Source organism: Ctenopharyngodon idella, chromosome 10 (assembly GCF_019924925.1).
Source record: "Ctenopharyngodon idella isolate HZGC_01 chromosome 10, HZGC01, whole genome shotgun sequence".
In the NCBI taxonomy this organism is placed as follows: Eukaryota; Metazoa; Chordata; class Actinopteri; order Cypriniformes; family Xenocyprididae; genus Ctenopharyngodon; species Ctenopharyngodon idella.
This window is the reverse complement of record NC_067229.1, coordinates 12,048,101-12,062,512: the sequence shown is the minus strand read 5'-3', so window position 1 is coordinate 12,062,512 and position 14,412 is coordinate 12,048,101. Positions and strand designations below refer to the sequence as shown.

Genomic DNA, 14,412 nt, shown 5'->3' with positions numbered 1-14,412 from the left:
GAGGGTATAATTATGGCAAGTTACAATCGTAAACATTTATTACGGCCCTAGAGAGAAACACATTAACATCTCTGGAGTACTAACAATTATGAACCTAAAACTAAGACTAATTAAGCTGCTAAAAAAAACAGTCGACTAAATGAACTGTCTGTGACCTCATTTTCCCTGAGTTTAATAAATCTTACATATAAATATTGCCAATTTACATTTTAAGATATTCATAACATTTAAAATAAATCATAAAATATATAATCCAAATGTCAGAAAAGAATGTTCATTTTAGTGTCATTTTAAGTACACCATTAAAGAACAATTTATCTTTAATTCGTGGTGTATATATACAAACTGTCACAAACTGCTCCAATGGGGAACAGGAAAGTTTATTAAACTAAATTACTGCATCATTTTCAATTATTACCCACAGTAACGAGATCCCAACAGATGATTTAGTTCAAGGGAACTAAATATTGCAAGAAATTCAGTGCTCTTTGACCTGGCCGAAAGGTTGTAACGAGAGCTCGCTTGCATGCTTGACATATACGTTGCCGTCCTCCAATTTCACTTCATAAACTTGTTGCTAAAAAAAGAAAAGGAAAAAAAACTATACATTTTGACGAAGAAATAAAACTAAGTCCGCCTGCAATGCATCTGACTCTATTTCTGCTTGCACAGCTGTAAAAGCCTAAAGCTAGGAAGGTACTTTGATATACGAGCATGGTGGATGTTAACCGGTGGTGGGAATAGAGTCTAATTACTGAACATTTCAGGGTGTCCAGCCCCCCAGGATGACTGTCGTAATTATGGATTGTTTTACAGAGACTTTGCCTTATATTGATTGGACGGAGTTTGCTGTCATGTCCAACCACCCAATTATTTATATTCGCAGCATGGGAGAACACATTTCATCTGTTTATTAAAAAAGCAGATGCTTGGCTAATGTGAAATGTGCCAAAATGATGGTAGTTTAATTCTTAGCAACTTTCCAAATGTCTGTTTGGCAGCACTTACTTCTGTACGATTCTGTTAATGTGCAATCCATTACTGCGTGAGATAATGTTTGGTGCCATACTGAGTTAAAGTGATGGCACAACAAATGTGGTTTTAATATAAAAATACAAGTGTTTTTCGGGGACGCTGAATCATTGACTAAATCACTGGCCAACTTAACTGGTTCAACTGACTGCTGCCTTTACTGCTGAGTAATGAAATTTAGTGTATACAATGATCTCTGAGGCACATACAAGCATCGCAATGATTCAAGAAATGCTACATATATTAGAGATTCATATAAAGTAAGATAGTTAGACCTTGTCCTATAAGTGCTTTTTAAAACATAATCACGTCTGATATAACTTGTATATGGAATGTTCCAGATTCAATACAAATTAGGCATATTCAGCAGCATTTGTTGTATAATGACAGTTAGCACAGAAAATTTCATTTTGATCCATCTCTTAGTTTAAAAAAGGATGTTAACAGTTTCAGCATATGGAGAGTTAGAAATCTGAAATGTGAAGCTCATTTTTTAAGCACTTCCATTATCATATATATATATATATATATATATATATATATATACACACACACACACAGAGGTATGTTGGCTGAAATATGAACTACTTTGAAGACCATTTCTGTCTTTTTTTGCCACTGGATATGAACAAGAACACAAGTTTATGTTCTGTTGTGGAAACAAGCTTCCATAGATTTTTGCTAAGGTAGGCCTACAAGTTGAAATAATTTTCTGTGGTAATATACCACATATATACCACAAATGTTGTTGAGCTTAACTTGCACTGAACCTGGAACATACGAGTTAAAATGTTGAATAAATGATGCTTTACCTGTAAACCTGTGCTTGATTTCCCTGTTTTTAGATTAAAGTCATAGTCATGCCAAGGACAGAAAACCTGAAGAACCCCATCGGCCTCCTCGATATCTCCATCACACAGCGGGCCTCCTGAAAGTAAAGTCATTTTATTTCATTTCACAATTCATTTAGCATTTAACACATAAGCATATTATTTGTCTGACAGAATGTTTACAATCTTCTAAAAATTGAACTCAAATTAGCGCCACTTTGCCGCCACAATACTAATCTTCATGATCATCCTCATCATTAAACAAAAATGAGAGAAAGTCTTTGAAAACGTTTGCAGGACATCACATAATAATGATTTTACAGTACGCACCGCACTTAAGTAACTTAATTGACATTTAGGCAACTACGGTTACCATGGTGATTTGATGAAAAGGAAGCAACACATTGCACAACGGACAAAACAACTAAGCATATTTACCATTTCTGTCATTGCTGCTAGCTAGCTGGCTAGCTAAAGTAGCTTTATGTCCATTTCTAGCGCTTTAAGAACCGATATAAGCGAATAAAATGTGGAATAATTCATTGTCATACCCGAATGCGCGCAGCGAGCGTCCATCGCGAGGAATTCACCGCTCACATAAAACAGACAAACATCCGCGTCGCGTCCATCAGATGAATAGATCAATCTGCATTGTTTCTTGGACAGCTCGGACACAGGGCCTATTAGCCTCCAGGAAACACTCTCATCTTCTGGAGAAGTCATGGAGGTGGGTTAACTGGGTCATTAACGTGTTGTATTTATTGTATGATATAAACAACGCGATCTATTTCGGCTCACCGACAGTCGCTGATCTCACTGGGTTGTCGCTTCCTGGAGGCTGTACTGCACCTTGTCGCCAAAGAGGGGTCTCCAAAGGCTCGTTTAACAACCCTACTGAGTGAAAAACAAGAGCTAAAACCTGCCTGGACATGGTTTAAGCTGGTCAGGCTGGTTTCCCAGCCTAGCCCAAGCTGGTGTTCGGATCTCCCAGCATGACCAGCTAAAGAAGTGGTCAAAACCCCTGCTATGACCAGCTTGCAATGACCAGGCTGGAAGAACAGCTAAAACAGCTTTTAGGGTTTCAGACGTTTTTGTTCATCAGGGAAGATTTGAATAAAAACCATAATTTGTGGACGTTTTGTGCACTTAAAAAAACAAACAAAAACAAGAAAAACTTTAAACTTAGCGTTTTTGAATGTAAATGAGGAAGAAATCATGCAGACTGATTATAAAAAAAAAATAAGGTGCTTACAGCGTTCTGTTAGTACTCAGAAATGTGAAGGAAATTAAAACAAGCCTACCCTGACTAGTTTATTACAATATACACAACTCAAAATCAAAGAATAAAGCTCTCAGTGATTACAACAACAAACAAATAGAACAAAAACAGATCAAGCTATTTCACAATGTCCTAGCAATTTTGCAAAGTTATTTCTCTATGATGTCCACCTTTGTGTTATGTAATCAGCTATTCACTTTTGTCTGTATTATTCATAATCAGCATAACTTATTAAGTCATATTAGTTCCATAAGCATAATCAGCCATGCACCAAAACTGAGTAGAAGCATACTCTGTTCTCCAGAAAAATTTGTGCTGATATAGCATTTATGTTTGCTTGCATTTATATTAATATAAGATGCTTGCTAGATGTGAAATGACTGAACATCTGGTTGAGCACTATGAAAAAGGGGACAAGGCCAGTGTCCTGCATTTTCTCAACACTATAATCTAGTGTGAGATGAATGGGCCTACTTAAATGAGAGAACCATTCTGAACCCATGCTAAGACAGCTTCGCACAGCCCAAGCATTAAATGTAGGATAACAGGTTCTCCGGTCAATTACATCCAGCTCTAGACAAACACTCAAAGCCTATTTATCATTAGAAGCACATTTCACATTCTCATTCCCCTCCAATGAAGAATTTTCAAAACTCACTTGAGCCACTCTGCAACTGGTATTTTTAATATTTATTCTTCTATATTCTGTTATATAAATTATATATTAAAATTTTATTTTATTTTTATTGTTTTTCAATTGGGTCATTCCTACAGGTTGGTGTATTTTATGTCCCCATGAAACAATACTGAATATTATTTTACTTAAAATATTAATCAGTTTTCAAGCCACATGGTTTTCAATGCATAGATGTACCCTAATTAACACAAATTCATAATGATTAGTACCTAAGAATCATTTTAAAAAACAAACCTTTTGAAGCACTTGACAGGCAAATTCCCATATCCCCAGTTATGTTTTCTCAACTTCACTTTGAAATAATAGTTATATATATTTCTAAATTAGCATTTTTGAGTATTTACTTATTTTCTTTGACATAAAATTCAGTTTATTGTGATGCATACTTTTTAGTATATAACCATTACATTTTATGCTGTGTACATCTCTCAAACCCCAGTCCACACTGTTGCACTGGTGCTACTTTCCCTATAAATCTTAAGCATATGCCCTAAATTATATGACTTGCTAGAAATTATATCACTTCTTTGGAGGTAAAGCAACTCCAAAAACCAAGCAAGTTTCAGTCAAAAATGTTTCTTTCTTTTCCTCATTTTTAGAAGGCTTATCTAAACAACATGTCCACCCTGTTGTGTTGATTTATATATATATATTTAAATATACTTTATCTATTAAAATTCTTCCTAAATGTTAATCTTCCGCTAACATGATGTTCTTTCCTAGCTAGTGGTCTTCATTAGCTTCAAATGTCCACCCTGCTACACACTGCATTGCAAAAGTAACAGGGTGGAAAAATGTCCAGTAATATGAATGTGAAATGTACAATATTTATTTATTTAGACCTGTCTGTAGATATTTTCTCCCTCTGACAAGACTAAAAAGTAACTGAATTTTTATTTTTTTTCAACAAACCTGCTCAGTCCAAAATACACCAAAGTTCTACGAAGACACATATATAATAGACCAAGAAATTGAGAGTTTCAGCATGAGCATAAAAATACGTTTTTTTATGAGCTCAAATTAATTGAGTCTACATGGAATATTAAAAATTAATGTCAAACGTAGAACCACTGAATTAGTGAAGCTCACACTTTCCTTTATGCAAATATTAATTTTAAAGATGAAGTGTGTAGTTTATGCACTAGTGGTATTAAATGAAATTGCAAAATTCCAGAAATTTCACCTTTAACCTAAAATGTTGGTATTGAAAACAAAGAATCATGTCCATGTCCATTTGTCAACTATTGTTAAAGCTCAAAACAATGCTGTTTACTGCATTAAATGAAGATTGTTCTGATTGTATTTAGTACAATTATGTGTTGCCCAGAATTTCCATTATTTGAAACAAGCCAGACAAGGGACTTGCACCAGCCTTCTGGCACACAAGCGGATTCAGTAAGAGCATTTGTATAGTTTTCCGTGCTTGGTACAGTTTCACACAGTGACTCATTCTTTGCCCGCACCACTTCAAGAACCGAACTCAAATCACCATAATTCTGTGTGAGAGAATATTTTTTGGCATGTTGCTCTAAATATTCCCCCATTTAATGTTTAGTTACACAGTAAGCTGTATCTTAAAAATATAGGTTTGCACAGGCTCAAAATGTGACTGAAACATGACGTCATTTGTCAAACGAACGTTCTAAGCACAGCTTGCTGTCAGTCTTAATACTTCAGTCATATAAACCTGTTGGCCTCCATTTAAAAAGAAACAAGTTCAAACTCATTCACAGTCAAAAATGACATCATCCTTTATAGAGGTCAGCTCTGAATATGCACATAACCTGTAATACATCATACACTTTTTTTAAAGTCAAAATTCAAAGGTCAACGTTTATTAATACTTTCCCCCAGTTAAATTATATATATATATATATATATATATATATATATATATATATATATATATATATATAATTATTTACAGCAGTTATATTAAATACAAATACCTCTGCTTTCTTTAATGGTTGATTCTGGATGTCAGTTTGGTTTCTTTTTCTCTTTTTTTTTTCAAAACCATTGCATGCATTGTTACAATTACATTGTTTTATGAGGACTGTGATTATGATGTCATAGAACTGACATCATGCCAAGGCACAAGTCTGGCAGTTAAAAATGAGCAGTGTTTTTTAGATGGTTTAAATCTAATGATATAACAAAGCAAAAATGCCAGACAGACAAAATGGCTTTTGCACAGAAAAGCTCATGAGTAACTTGCCGCAGGCATGTTGGCCTTGTTGAAAACGCTCCTAATGACACAATATGGAAGCTTGGGCAAAACTTTACTCAAGCTGTGCTGGATCCACTGATGCAAAATATGATTGTTCCTCCAGCATCTATACCCTCAAAAGTCTCCTGATCCTCGAGCGTGGACACTGTGATCTCCAAAAAATGTGGTTTTCATTTGTGTAAGTCCTGCTGAAAGCTTCTATTACATCAACAAAAATCATTCAACAGCATGATTTGTTCCCCCCCAAAATTTCTAATTTGCTATTAGTGTGGCAGTCTAGCGGGTAAGATTGATTGAAATCTGCACAAATTATTCCCTAAAACACCTGTCCGGTGTTTAAAAAGGTTAAGGTCCCTGGTATCCCTGAGGCACTGGAGAATTATAGTGATATCCATTCTCCCTTTCTACCATTACTTTTCTTATCCAGACATGACTGAGATGCAAGGGGAGTTCCACAGGAAACAAAGCCCAACTTTGAACTTGGTTTACTGCTCTGCGAGAAACAAAAGCCGTTCCTTGGAGAGCCAGCTGATTAGGGTTCAACCGGGGTACGTGTGTATTTTGTCCAGAAGCTGAAATGGAAGAAATTTAAGTGTCACCTCTCAATAGTCTTATTGCTAAATGGGATTTTGGATACCAAGTGCCTTGCAGAGATTTTGTGGGTTTGTTAGTCTGATCCACAGACGATACATCTTTCTTTTGGGAGAATTTCTGCGGAATTTCTGCATGAGACTACTGAACCTTGGAAGCAATACAAGATATATATAGAATCCTTAGGATTCTATGGGAAAAAAAAGATTTGTATAGGGTGTGATATAAATTTGAAATTGTGAGACTGAATTGCAAGATATAAACTCGAGTTTATATCTCGAAATTCAGACTTTCTCAGAATAGCGAGTTTATATAACATAATTTGAGTTAACATCTTACATGAGATAGAAATAAAGTCAGAACTGTGAGATAAAAAGTCACTATTACTTATTTATGTTTTTGTACATTCTGGGTGTTAAACCGTGCCAACTTTTTGTACCCTATCAAGCATGAATGATGGGGCACAGCTGCTAGTGCCTGCTGGGCTGGAGATATATCGACTGGGCCGTGGAGAACGGAGGAAGTGTGGCTGTTGATAAATGTCCTTAAGGGAGATGATGAACGCAGGCATGGAGGATATCCATTCTCAGGCCTCTCCTGACCTCTGTGTCTGCTGAAATGATCAGTGCGTCCCTGACCCATCATGTTTTCACTCATAATTATATCCAGATACAGTGCTTTTTTGTCTGGAAGAGGCTGTTATCAGAGGACGACACATTCAGAAGATGAAAGAGGAATAAACACACAAGCCCTCGAGTCTTGTACGTATTCCCAAGGGTGGCCAGTCTTGTTTCCACCAAAATCTTTCATCTCTGCATACATGATTCATGATTGTTATTCTGGTTTATGTGTGAAAATCTCGGCGATCAGCCCGAGCGCAATCATCTCTGTTTGTGGTATAATTTGAAAAGGTTACACGAATGAAATAACAACACAAAAATGTATAGCTACCAAAAAAGAGGTTGGTTTTAGGTTTAGCAGCTAGTGCAGTCAAGGTTTGGCTGGTTAGTATGGTCCTGTTAGCCTCTGTTGGCAAATGTCCACCAAGACACAAAGAGCATCTTTTGTCCATTGACAGCCATTTAAAATTAAACAATGCTGATGTTTTTCTGAACTCTTGGTCATTTATGAAAGGTTTGAGGATGTATCAAAGAATGATAATTTTTTTTTTTTCACAGGCACAAACTTTTACAGCATTGCCAATGTTGGGCCTAACGGTTCTAAGAATGGTAAGGAACGGTTCCAGTTGTATTTCCATTTGAGTCTGGTTCGGCAAGGCACAATTAGGCTACAAATTATTAATAAAATTAAAAGAAATTTATAAAACGATTAGTTCCTGTCCTTGATTCTGATTTTTCAATAGCTGTGTTATTCACGATAAAACACAGCTATGACCGCTTCACCCAACGGTTCTGTGTATCACTACACAACACCCTTAGCAACCACTCTTAGCAACGTAAACTGTATGTTCTCAATTGATATTGTTAATTGAAGCTTACTGTATTATGTAGAAGAGTATTGTGAGAAAGAGATCGAGTGAGCGAGTTTATTATCTGCATTCAGATTTAGCATTTTCCTTCAGGTTAGTCCTATGTTCATGATAAAAAATCTGTTTAAATGTCCGATGTATTATCCAGTCCTTTTAACAGTTAAGGGGTTTTCCTGTGACTGACAGCGCTAGTCAAAGCATTTGTCAGTTGCGCCTTGTTCCGTGTTCAGAACAATTCAGTCTTTTCAATGTAAAAGTCTTTGCTACTGACTGACACACTCATAAAGACAATCTTTGCCGCCATCTAATGGCGTAATAAAGTAACTTCTGTTGCTGTTCATGGTCAGGGACTATTTTTTTCCGGCAGAAGGAAGGCTTTAGTGAAAGTGTACTTCATGAAAGTTGCATTGATACACATTTTTGGCTTTGATATTTGTATTGTGTGGTAACCGTTTTAAAGCAATAAGGTACTCAAGTATAGTGTTGTATCGTGAATAAGTCACAGCTGAAGGGGTTGCAGGCACTCAAACGCCCTTCAGCCGTGACTGATTCACGATACAGCACAGCCTCTCGTACCTTATTGCTTACATATGATCATCTTTGATAATGGTAACTATTCACACGTCATAGCCTATCGTCTGTAAACTCTTGCGTTACCAAGGCAACGACTGATGCATTTGTATTACATTCCAAAGAGCTCTGTTATCAGCCCAACAGTGGAAAATGAAACCATATCCACATACTGTCTGGGCCGGATCTGCACAGAATGGAATGGTTAAGCAAAGAGAACTGTTTGGCCCGACGGTGGAAAAGCAGCTCTTGAAATCTTGAAATGTATTAGTCACTAGAGATCTGTGTACGGACCCAAACCCAACAGAGCCCACAAGGCAAAAACCACAGGGTTCTTCATGTTTAACCTAAAGTTTATTAGGGTTTGCCATTTTTATATAGGCCTATATATGTCACAAGTTGTAACGGAGAGACTAAACAAATGAATAACATGAAGATGATGATGAAGAAGCTTTAACAGGCTTTAATATCCAACAAGTATTTACATAACGATAATCCAGACACAACTACACATAGACGAGACCCGACCCAACTTAAAGGATTAGTTCACTTTCAAATGAAAATTACCCCAAGCTTTACTCAACCTCAAGCCATCCTAAGTGCATCCATCTACATCCATCCAACATACTCCACACGGCTCCAGGGGTTTAATGAAGGCCTTCTGAAGCGAATCGATGTGTTTGTGTAAAAAAAAATATCCATATTTAACAAGTTATGAAGTAAAATATCTAGCTTCCGCCAGACCGCCAGCTTTTTCTGTAAGTTGAATAGGGAAGGCATAGGACATAGTGTAAGCTTTTTGAACTGCGAGAGACGTTGCGCTTTCTTCCTAAGTTGAATACGGAAGGCGGTTTGGCGGAAGCTAGATATTTTACTTCATAACTTGTTAAATATGGATATATTTTTTTACACAAACGCATCGCTTCACTTCAGAAGGCCTTTTTTAACCCCCCGGAGTCGTGTGGAGTATGTTTATGATGGATGGATGTGGATGGAGGCACTATCTTCAGCTCATACTTGTTGTTATTGCTTACTGCCATTATAAAGCTTGAATGCGTCAGGATATTTATTAATGTATCTCTGATTGTGTTCATCAGAAAGAAGAAAGTCATATGGCTTGAGGGTGAGTAAAGGTTGGGGTAATTTTCAGTTGAAAGTGAACTAGTCCTTTAAACAGGGGAGATAATGACACACACCTGAACACAATTACAAAATCAAATGAATTACCACGATGACAAACAAGACAGGGAGAAACTATGGAGCTAATATTGTGCCATAATTAAACAAACACAATCTGCTTTGCAAAGGAAAACTCGACTCACAAACTAACAGAAAGTGATGTGCAAATACAAATGTCAGTTTGAGTGAAAACGAAGTAAGAGTAATACATAAATATATTGTGTTTTACAAATAAATAAATGAGCCTACATCATATTTCACAAATAAACACAACCCATCCTACAAATGGCATGTAACCTTTGAATAAATACTAAATCTAGCGCATACACCTGATTGTAAGACACTTGTCTTTTTATTAGATCTCTCGGCTTGATTTTCTCACAAATGTGTCCAGGCAGATTTTCTCACAAATGCAGTTGAGCAACTTCCTTTTCCAAAACAGCACATGGCACTTTGCTATGGGTCAATTTACGCTAGTGTCTAGGGAGAAGCCCTAGCATTAAATAATAATAATAATATAATTTTATAGTGCCTTTAAAAATTGCACCTCAAAGCACTTTACAAGATACAAATAAAACACACACAAATAAAATACAATGGAAAAGGGGAAATAAAAGATAGAAACATAATCATGTATAACCTGAAAAAATAAGTTTACAAGGAGTTTACAGCTGACGAAAATGAGCGGTGAACAGGTGAGTTGGGCATTTCTCAATATCAAGTTCGCAAAGTTCGGTAGCCTAATTCTGCATTATCTGCAAAATGTAACAGCAGCAGTCTTGATAACATCACTCGGCTCACTCTGGCTACTCCGGTTATCTCTGTATCTATAACCGCCAGCAACATGTTATACAAAACATGTTATAAAACACCAATCTGCCTCATTTCGTTTTCATTTAAACATATTAATAGCCTCACAAATTTGGTTCAGGCAACACTTACATTGATTATCTTCACTGCATGTACAGTACCGGTCAAAAGTTTGTAAACATTAAGCATTTTTTAATGTTTTTGAAAGTAGTCTCTTAATCTCACCAAGGCTGTATTTATTTGATCAAAAATACAGTAAAAACAGTAATACTGTGAAATATTATTACAATTAAAATGAACTGGTTTCTGTTATATATTTAGGGCCCGAGCGGTAAGCCCAGGTGCAAGGGCTCTTTCATCGCTGCTTGCAGCTTTAATTTATGGTTTGTTTTTTTTCGTTAGCCAGGAAAATTTTCTTAAAGCTGCTGTCCGTAAGTTTTGCTTCTTTGTTGCCATCTCTGTTTGAAACCTGCAACTGCAGTTATATGCGGAATTATCATCTTGACGTGGGTTGTGCTTTGGCACGGCTCCTTTGGCGCGGACGAATCTAATGTTTGCTGTCAGTCAACACATCGGTGGATACTGTACTTCAGAATCACAGATTCAACGTCTTGGAAGTATGACCAAAATAAGAATTTTCACCGGAAAATGTCTGAACAAGTAAGTAACATGTCTGCCACTTTTGTTCTGACCACCTGAGGAAAAAAGCATTACAATAAATCACGCTGCCAATGGTGATTAAATATAGCGATCGCTTAGCTCATATCACATCAAACCGTGCAAATTATTATTGTTGTTATACTTTGTTCTCAAATTGTTAATGTTAACAACATAAGCATTGCGTGACTATGTGTATTTAGTGTGTATTAGAGTTACCTGTAGATTCCAATTTCTGTAGCCACTCCGCAGTCCGAAGTCTTTTGCTTTTGTCTACGGGTGAATCTCCAGTTGTCACTGATGACTGTCATTTGGACCTTTCTGGATTGCAACCCTCCATCAAAATGAGAAGTTTAATTATTGCAGCTGCTGTGAGAAAAGGCTATAAATGATCCACTACCAGCAGCATCCTATATGCATAGTCTACTAGCTGGGACTCCTTCCTTTCTGTTTACAGACGTGACGTAATGACGCAAAGACGAATGGCTGCATGCTTGATTTTCCCGCGGAAACCCACCAGTACCGATTTTATTTTAAAACATTATTACAAGCTTACTGTTGTGAATCGGGCTAAGGTAAGGAGATAGTTTTGAACACTGGCTGGTTATGTACTTGCTCTAAAATTGATTTTGGATCATTTTTAACCAAAAAATGTTACAGACTGCAGCTTTAATGTTCCCAGAACGTTAGTTTTTGGCTCACAGAACGTTATTCTAACATTAATCTAATGTTCCCAGAACATTATTCTAACGTTAATCTAACGTTCCCAGAACGTTAGTTTTTGGTTCCCAGAACATTATTCTAACGTTAATCTAATGTTCCCAAAACGTTAGTTTTTGGTTTGTATAACGTTATTCTAACATTAATCTAACGTTCCCAGAATGTTATTCGAACATTAATCTAACGTTCCCAGAACGTTCGTTTTTGGTTTGTATAACGTTAATCTAACATTAATCTAACGTTCCCAGAGCATTATTATAACATTAATCTAATGTTCCCAGAACGTTATTCTAACGTTAATCTAACGCTCCCAGAACGTTAGTTTTTGGTTTGTATAACGTTATTCTAATGTTAATCTAACGTTCCCAGAACGTTAGTTTTTGGTTCCCAGAATGTTATTCTAATGTTAATCTAACGTTCCCAGAATGTTAGTTTTTGGTTCCCAGAATGTTATTCTAACGTTAATCTAACGTTCCCAGAACGTTATTCTAACGTTAATCTAACGTTCCCAGAATGTTAGTTTTTGGTTTGTATAACATTATTCTAACATTAATCTAACATTCCCAGAACGTTATTCTAACATTAATCTAACGTTCCCAGAATGTTAGTTTTTAGTTCCCAGAACATTATTCTAACGTTAATCTAACATTCCCAGAATGTTAGTTTTTGGTTTGTATAATGTTATTCTAACGTTAATCTAATGTTCTTATAATGTTATTATAACATTTCCAGAATGTTAGTTTTTGGTTCCCAGAAGGTTATTTTTAGGGCCCGAGCACCGATGGTGTCAGGACCCTATTGTAATTGCTCAGTCAATTATTCTTCTTCTCTGAAATGAATTGCATTTTTGAGGGCCTAAACATGCTCAAAAACTCATGAAACTTTGCATATCACCCACTATTCACTGTTTTCCTAAGGCCACCGGGTGGTGGTGGCCCCGGGTGCGAGGGCCCTTTCAATGCTGCTTGCAGCTTTAATTCAAAATGTAATTTATTCCTGTGATCAAAGCTGAATTTTCGGCATCATTACTCCAGGCTTCAGTGTCACATGATCCTTCAGAAATCATCATACTCACGTGTTTACCGCTCATTTTCATCAGCTGAAAACTTCTTGTAAACTTTTTTTTCAGGCTAGCCTATAGGCCTATGTGATATATATATATATATAGTCTATATATGTCTTGAAATGTGTTTTGATGCATGTTTCTATCATTTATTGCCCCTATTCTATTTTATTTGTATGTTTTTGTAAAGCACTTTGAGATGTATTTTTTTTAAAGGCGCTATAAAATAAAATGTATTATTATTATTATTATTTAACGCATTTCAGGACTTCTCCGTAGACACTGGCATAAATTGCACCATCTGCTGTTTTGTAAGAGGACGTTGCTCGACTGCACTAGATTTGGTATTTGTTCAAAGGTTACATGTCATTTGTATGATGGTTTGTGTTTATTTGTGAAATATGATGTGGGCTCATGTATTTATTTGTAAAACACAATACATTTATTTGTTACCCACTCTGCACCTTCCTGATCTTCTGTTCACTCCCTGTCTGGCAGTACATTTCTTCCCTTCAATGGTGAAACTGTAACAAAGTCAAGACACACACAAAAATACACGTATGACAAAACCTGCTATCCACAGCAACAATAAAGATGAACAGACAGTGTAAGGTAGAAATGGTGAATGAAAATTCTGTAGCAAAACAAAATACAACAAATTTTTAAAGTTTAAAAGGTTGTATTATTATGGCTAATACTTATAAAATACTCATAAGCTTCCTTGTGACAGCAATGCACTTCCCACAAAGTAGAGCTGTAAGAAATCAAAATAAATTATGTTCATTGATGTTACTTGTTGGGGATAGGCTAACACATACACTGTTGCCTATAAACATGCATTTCACTCCAACAATATATCTAGGTTAGTAAATATATTATTCTTGACCTTGCTGAATATTTTGCCATGGCATGCATTATACCTGCTTTGTTGCCTAATAGATAATTATTAACTGTGATAAAAGTAATTTACACTCCTATTCATATTTTTCAGTGGACTGCAAATATAATACTCGCGGCTGTCAGCGGACTGCACATATAATACTTTTGAGATTTTGTGCACCGTCAGTGTACGACTATAAAAGTGCTTGTTTTTGTCACTGACAGGCTCGGATCGGACATTATAGCAATGGGTCCCCACAGAAATAGACATTTTTGTTAATCGTAGGATCCTTTTGGTTTAAACACAAACGGGCGTTTATCGATGTCCCAGCAGATTCCAAAGAAAAACTTTGTTCAAACTCGACAGAAACAAATTAAAACTCACC

At 36.2% G+C, this 14,412-nt stretch overlaps 1 long non-coding RNA gene across 1 annotated transcript; it reads right to left on the bottom strand.

Annotated features, from left to right (window-relative positions):
• Positions 1–545: 545 nt before the first annotated feature.
• On the bottom strand, positions 546–2,447 carry LOC127521611 (uncharacterized). The gene is made up of 3 exons (XR_007932424.1): positions 2,301–2,447; positions 1,845–1,960; positions 546–577 (listed from the first exon to the last, which is right to left on the bottom strand). It is a non-coding gene; the product is annotated as an uncharacterized LOC127521611 (long non-coding RNA).
• Between the last annotated feature and the right edge of the window lie 11,965 nt (positions 2,448–14,412).